Source organism: Pezoporus flaviventris, unplaced genomic scaffold (genome assembly GCF_033815535.1).
Source record: "Pezoporus flaviventris isolate CSIRO_AGI_PZ_B2104156 unplaced genomic scaffold, CSIRO_AGI_Pfla_v1 ptg000071l, whole genome shotgun sequence".
Classification (NCBI taxonomy): domain Eukaryota; kingdom Metazoa; phylum Chordata; class Aves; order Psittaciformes; family Psittacidae; genus Pezoporus; species Pezoporus flaviventris.
Window position 1 is genome coordinate 900,138 of NW_026892619.1, and position 7,314 is coordinate 907,451.

General features: G+C 53.7%; 1 protein-coding gene across 2 annotated transcripts in view; it reads right to left on the reverse strand.

Moving 5' to 3' along the window:
* The window catches only part of LOXL2 (lysyl oxidase like 2), a 31,181-nt gene extending 26,077 nt beyond the window's left edge, over nucleotides 1-5,104 (reverse strand). Inside the window, exon 1 of one of the 2 annotated variants that reach the window (XM_061472410.1) lies at nucleotides 4,829-5,104. The gene's annotated coding sequence lies outside the window, so the exon portion shown is untranslated. Of the gene's footprint in view, nucleotides 1-3,168; nucleotides 3,191-4,828 lie in introns of those variants that run through there. The other variant, XM_061472411.1, reaches the window with a different exon arrangement.
* Between the last annotated feature and the right edge of the window lie 2,210 nt (nucleotides 5,105-7,314).

Consider the following 7,314-nt stretch of genomic DNA (forward strand, 5'->3'; position numbering starts at 1 on the left):
AGCTGAGGAACAGGCCATGTCCAATGACACCTGTGATGACCAAAGTCAAGTACAGGATTTCTTGTGGGGTGGAGGAGCTGAAAACCCCCTCCCATTAAAGCTAAGTTTAGGGCAACTTGCCAAATCATTTCAGCTGGAAAACCCTTTTTTCCTATAGGAACAGGTTGCAAACACAATGGATTTTCCTATTTCTCTGCAGACCCAGCAGTTCAGTGGCTCCAGCAAACCTCAGGTCAAATCCTATCAGGACACAACTGAACCCTTTTTGTCCCATCCTTCCTTCAAGAAGGAAGCCAGAACCACCCCTTGAACAGTGGAAAAGCAGAAGGCAATGAGATGTGTTACAATCTGCTATTCCTATTGACGTCTGTTTTCCCAATGCAATGAAGGATGTATTTCTCTTGCTGCATGGCTGGTTCCATCTACAGGGAATCGACATGTTACCGTACACAGACACTTCGCTCACCTTGTCTGTCAATGGAGTAGTGACTAATGGTCTCCAGCTTTGGGTTGCTGAGCCTGGACAGGGCCTTGCTTGTCAGACAAGTGCTCCATCCTTCCATAAGCTTGGCATTCGGAGCAGGAACCAGCAATTTACTGACTCATTTGAGGGATTCCATGCAGAGTTAAATCCTGGTCCCCATCTGCCTGCTCCCATCGTCCCCAGCCTCACCCAGTGCATGGAGCGGACAAGCAGCACACGGGGGGTTGAGGATCCCATAGTTTCCAAATGAAGCAATGCCAGAGTGCGGTGGGAAACAGCTCCCAGCCCTTTAAAACTCTCTTATTTCCTGGCAGCCACCAGAGGGGAGGGAGAAGGGGAAAGGCTTGGCTCCAAACCCAGATGCCTAGAAACCGAAACGCTCCCGTACTCCAGCTCTCTGCTATCCCTAAAACATGCAACAGCCTGCCAGGTTATTACACCTGATACCGAGCTCAGCCTGGGAGATGCCCATTGGGATTCTGGTCAATACAGGAGGTGTCGTCGTCGCTCTTGGCAAAGCCAAAGGGGTCGAACACCCCCGAACTGCCCCACATTTGCTTCTGTTCCCCAAAAGCTTAGAGCAGAAAACCTGGCCCGAGGATAAGGCTGCCCCAGAGCCCCCTGTCCAGGGCCAGCAAAAAGGGATTTGAATGAGCCTGCCTGAGCACGATCCCAAACCTTTCCCAAGGGAAAGGACTCGGACACACATTGCGTGCTCAGGCCATGGAGCATCGTAGCTCATCTTTGTCAGGGGAAGGGACGGGAAAACCATTCCGGAATCCCCCTCCTATTCCAGCTGTGGAAGCGAATCCTAAAGGGATTCCCTGCAGGCTCTGAGCAGTGCTCCAGGAGACAGCAGCACAGCGAGCACCGGCACCCAGGGCCCACCTCTCCTCCAGGTCCCGTCTCCATCCGCTTCAAACAGCCACGCATTCACACAGCGGGACACAAAGCTTCCCCAGTGCTCGCATCGCCCCCGAAACAGAACCCCCCGGACCCGGAGGTGTTCAAGGGAAACTGCTCAGACTCAGTCACGAGGTCAGGAAAAGCAGAATCCAGGGGAATAAAGGGCACAGGGATGTTATTGGCACAAGAAAGAGCAGCCCAGGTATAGCGGGGAAGCCTCAGGAGCCCAGCGTGATCAGAGGAGCCACCTAACACCGTGGCACTGAGAAGGGCTCTTGGCTTTCTGCCTCTGTTCAAGGCTGGTCAGGAGGGACCAGGGAGATGCGACACTGGAGAGGCAGTGGCATCCATCCATCCCTCCGTCCATCCATCCATCCGTCTTGTCCATCCATCCATAAATCCATCCCTCCGTCAATCCATCCCTCCGTCCACTTCCCACTGAGGCAAGCCAAACGGCAGCAGAATCATGTCAGAACAACAAGCCCCAAAGAACAACAGGGAAAACACTGGAAAGTCTCAACAGAGCAGACTCCCCACTAGTCCCTGGGATGGGATATATGGGCTATGAAACACCTTCTTCCACCTCTGGCTCTTGGGAGCCATTACAACCGCATCCAGCACACAAGAGCTGGTCTAGAGGGTTGATAAAGCAGCACAGGACGTTGGGTTTGGGCTGACTATTCCCTTTATTGCAGGGCTCATTCCTCCCCTCACTCCCTTTCCTTAACGGCCTCCAGATTTAATAGTGATGTCATCCTAAAAGTATATATTTTGGTCTCCCCATTCAAAAGCCTCCAAGAGAGAACATGAAAAATCCCATTGAATAAAGTCAGTGGAAAAAACAGGAAAATGCTCCAGGTCTCCTGGCTCCCCATCCTCTGCTTGAGGCCATAGGGTGATTCTCCATCACTGCACTACTGTGTAATTGAAGGCTTTAAGGCACGCTCCTGCTGGCTGCTGAGTCAGCCCTTTTCAGGCTCAGTCTGGAAGGGAACAGATGCAGGCTTATAAGGAAACAACAGTTTCATTGCAAGATAATATTGATCTTCTTCAGAGGCTTCCCTGGTGCAGCCAATGGAATTCTGATCTCCCCAAAGCCAAACCTGTTCCTACCAACAGGAATTCCTTTCTGAAGGCCACCCAATGATCCAAACAAGAGATGAGCTCACATCAACCCAGGAACCGGCTTTCCTGCTTCCATCCTTATCCAGACAACCAAGGGAAGACTGGAGGGGTTGATTTGAGTCCTTTGTGCCTGGAGAGCCAGCAGTGCTCCGTGTGGCTTGGCATCCATTGGGAGGAAGAGGCAACTGGCACTCGGACCTTGCTGCATGCCTGCCTCTCAGCCGGGAGCACCAAGCAGGAATCCTCCCGCTGCATTTCCAGCTCCAAGCCCCATTGCCCAAAGAGCATTCCTCGGGCACAGCCGTGGGACAGGAGCGGGATTCCCACTGCTGTAGGAGCATTCTCCAGGCAAATCAATGGCAATCACATGGGCCCCTCTCCAGAGCTGTTACAGTGAACAGAGATGCTAGCACTCACTTGGGTACATTCCCCACTGTCCCAAGAGGCTCAGCTCCCCTGCACAGGCACTAGAGGTGATGCTGTCGTAGGTTAAAACCCCACTGATGACAACCCTGGTGTAAGAGCCCTCTTGTTCAGATCCTCCTCTTAAAACATGAAGCCATACATGTCACTGGCAGGCCCAGATACACCAAGCAATGGCAATAACCCCAAATCTACAGCAGAGACCTATGAGGTAGAGGAACAGGGTTTACCTCAGTGGATAAGGAGCTCAGGAGAGAACCATGTGCCCCATCAAAGCCCAAGCCCCACAGTCACTTAGGGAGCTGCCATTGCTCAGGAAGCAAAACCTGCTACCTGAGAGCTACCTTAAGGAAGGTATTCCACATCACTGCAGGCTGACCAAGGGCAACCAGTACCAAATTCAACTGGTGGGAAGCATCAGGGGAGCTTCCAAATGCAATTTGCTGCTTCTGGTCTGCGGGGATGCTGCAAGGAAAGAGAGCCAAGTCCCACTGTGCCATCCCACAGAAGGAAAGCTCACACAAGGCAAAGCTAGAGCCCTGCCATGGCTTTACCAGCCACAAGATCTCACTCGAGAGAGAAACATCACTTGATAACTAAAGAACTTTCTGGCCTCTATTTCACACTCAAACGTACCTACATAGCCACCCGGTTCTTTTATTTCCTCCCAAAACTCAATGAACTATGTGCTGTCTGGAAGAGAAAACAGTCTGCAGTGCTTGCCAAGTGGTAAGGATGAAGTACAACAGAGCACTTTGACCAGGCAGCAAGCACACACCTATAGCCCAGGGATGGATGCTGCTTGCCATCACTCGCTGCTGAAGCTAGAGGAGCCCTGTTGGACAAACACATCAGTTAGGAAGGAAAAGGCTCCTGGTTTGTGTTTTCTTTCAAAGACAGCTACAGGTCTAACAACAAAGAGCCAGTGTTTGTGGCAATTGCCCAACCAAAGCCCTTTACACCACTGATAACACCTATGAGATCCGTGTTTAGCAGTGTGCTGCTCTCCAAAGGATGCAGTGATTTCTGCAGGCCAAAACAGCCTGGTCCATGGCCAGCACGTTTCATGCAAGGGCTCAGCTGAACGCTTCCTACGGCTTCCAAATCCAGGCCTCTTCCCAGATCTATTTCTTCAAGTGAAGCAATGCACATTTGCTTTCAGATTTAGCCCCTGGACGCGTTCATTGCTCATAAAAGGCAATAAAAGCAGCCTGGGGAAGGGTCAGCGCAGAGAGAAACCTCCCCCGGTTCTGAGTATCCTGGAGCCATCCTGAGCACCCCTGTGATGAACCAGCCCTAAGGAACGGTGCTGGCAGGATGAGGGCTGCAAATCCCAAGCAATGAGAGCAGGAAAGTTCCTTAACCAGGGACAAAACTGCTTTGCCAATGGGAAACATCTGCTGCCCGGGAGCCTTTCCCCTGAAAGAGCAGCTCTGCAGAGAGGAGAGCTTCGGCTGCTCCTGAAGCGTACCTGGTATCGTGTACCCGGCATCGTGTACCCAGGGCTGCAGCTTTCTGCTCCGAATCAAGCCGATTTTAGCAGTATCACAGCACATGCACTGCCTGGGCTTGCTTGCAGCACATCTCGAGAGCAAAGCGGGGGGAAGACCTTTACCTGGCTCACAACACCTTTGCCATCAGCACTGAGCATCTGGGCTGTCCCGCCTCTGCCAAAGCAAGTCTTGGGGGCCAGGACTGGAAGGAGCAGCCCTGTCCCATCCGAACATCCCACTTCAGAACCAACCGACCGGAGGGAAGGGAAACAGCTCCGAGAGAGAAGGGAAGCAGCGAGCTCCAACTCCCAGCCCCCGGAGCAAGAGAGGGGCAGAAACGCTCCAAGCACTCATCACCCCCTTCACCTCCAGCGCCGCAGCTCCGGCTTGCCGTTACCTTGGCGTTAGTGCTGGGCTGCGCCGGGGGTGAGCGATGCCCGGTCCTGCCGCATGGAGCTCTTCCTGCCGGGCCGAGCCGAGCGGTGCCCGCGGCGCTGGGAGCCTCCCGCAGCCGGAGCGATGTGGTGCGGGAAGCGGCTGCTTCCTGGCCAATTTCACTGGAGCCAGGGAAGCAAACCCCTCCCAAGAGCCGGCCCCTCCAGCCTCAGTGAGCGGTGATATCATGGGCTTGCCTTGTAACCCGAGCAGAAGGGCTGCAGGCAGGGCAGAAATGGGGGGGGACCGGGGCAGGGAAGGAGCGGGAATGTTTCCTCGGGACAAACGCGTCCATGCAGGGCTCAATCACAGCGAGCACAGACCCGGAGCACCCCAATCCAGGTCAGAGCCTCCCAGAGCTCTCTACAAAGACACAGGAGCGCGGGGTCCTAGGGCAGAGCATCCTCACACCCGCACCCCTTCCCGCAGCGCGCAGTCTGCAGCTTCCATCTCCCCTTGAATACCTCGAATTCTTCGATACTCCATTGAAGCTATTGCCCACCTTAACCCTTCAGCAGCCAGAAAGGGCTTTTAGAGCTCTTCAAACAGCCTTAAGCTCAAACCAAGCCATGTAGACCTGCAGCAAGTTACTCCATGCTCTTCCATGTCCCAAAGACGAAGCAGATAGAGAAAACTGCTCTTCATGTAAGAGCTCAAACAGCCTGAGCTCTGCTTTGTCGGAAGGTTCAGAGCATCTGTGGTGTGAGCAGGGACCGAGAAACACCGCTCGGAGCTGGTTCAAACAGTTCTGCTATCAACAAGCAGCAGCTAAATCAACTGTATGCGATTCAGACACAACTTCTGCAACCTTTTAAAGGCACAAACCCCCTTTGGTTGAAAACTGGCCTCTTCACTGGGTTTTAGTGTGTCACAGCAGCTGTCCCTTCTGTACCCATGCAAATAACAAGAGCACAGTGGCTTTCCAGCCTCTATTACACAGGAATCACCTTGGAATTGGGTTTTCTGGCCCGGTTGTGGACAGCACTGAAGCATCAGCATGCCCCAAGGAATGGAAACGGATTTTCTCACTGGCTTTGGGTAGCAAAATCTATGTTCAGTCAGCAGAGAGTCAAGAGGTGCAGGAAACACAGCAGGGATTCCCAAAGGGATTCCCAAAGGCCAGCTTCCAAAGGAATAGCCCATTAATCTCAGTATATGCATATTTGTAAAGGACTTCCCAGCAAGCCCTTCCCTAGCACGAGCTTAGACCTGCCTGATTCCACATCGAGCCTCCAATCAGTTCTATTCATCACCTGGAAAAGCTCAAGTGCTTCACCCACATCCCTGCCTCCACTCCCAGTCCTACAATGACAAACCCTGCTTGGACACGGCCGGCCCCAGGCTTTTCAGCACTTCCCAAGCACTATTCCCCCACCAAGCGATGTCTGCTTCCTGTCCAGAGCACGGCTCCGTTTCCTCAACCCCAGCCACAGGAAAAGCAGCAATCCCAGCTGCCCTGGCACTGCTGTGAGGAGCTTCCCCGCTCTCCGATGCCACCTCTTACTGGAAAGGGATATTGCGTGCAATGGAGCTGGGCATCAGCAGGAAAGGAAGCCGCAACCAGAAGGGAGCCAGGCAGGAGGTAACACAGCTCGGGATAACTTGAGGTCAGAGCCCTTTGCTGAATGGTACCAGAGAAGATGGGAAGGTGCCCAGCAAAGTGTCTTGCTCTCTGCTTCAGGTGCCACATGGAATGCCCTAGTCCAGAACTGACGGCTCAGCACAGGAACGGCCTCGTTACTCACTGACATCGCAGGCTTCCGAGATACCCACCAAGAGTGGCCTTTACCAGCTCACAAGATGGGCTGAGTGATGGCAACCACATTCCCAGTGCTGGCAAAGCCTCCCGCAGAGCATCCCCAGCATCAACTGTGCTGTTAAAGGAGAAGAAACACACCAGAAAGCAGTGAACCACCACACACGGCACCATGGCTCCCGGCAGAGCCCTGTGGGGAGGCTCAAGCCTGGCTGGACCGGTCAGTGCTGGGGGCATGAGGGATGAAACGTGTCCCAGCAGCAGCTCCACAGAGCAGAGCTCTTTGGGACTGGCAGGAAGCTGGAAGCAGCTTGGCCAGAGGAAGGAATGTGTGAGCGTCTGCCGAGCAGGGCATGGAGCAACATGACAGCCTGCCCCAGGAATGTCTGCCGAGTGCCCGGGTCGGGTAAGGATACAGCAGCAAATGCCATGAGGGCTTCCAGCTGATGGAGGAGCTCGCTGGTTGCGTAAAGTGCGACATCCAGCAGGAATCCAGCAAAGCTTCCCAAGGTAATCCAGGGAATCTGCTGCCCCCTTCATACTGCAGCTGGGTAAGACCAGAGGCGGAGCGCCCAGCAAAAAAAGAACAGGAAAACCTCTCAAAAGCGTGGAATCCACAGCAAAAAGTGCTCCAAGTGGATGGGCATCATCTGATCATGCAAACAGGCAACCGGCCATCCCATCCCAGCACC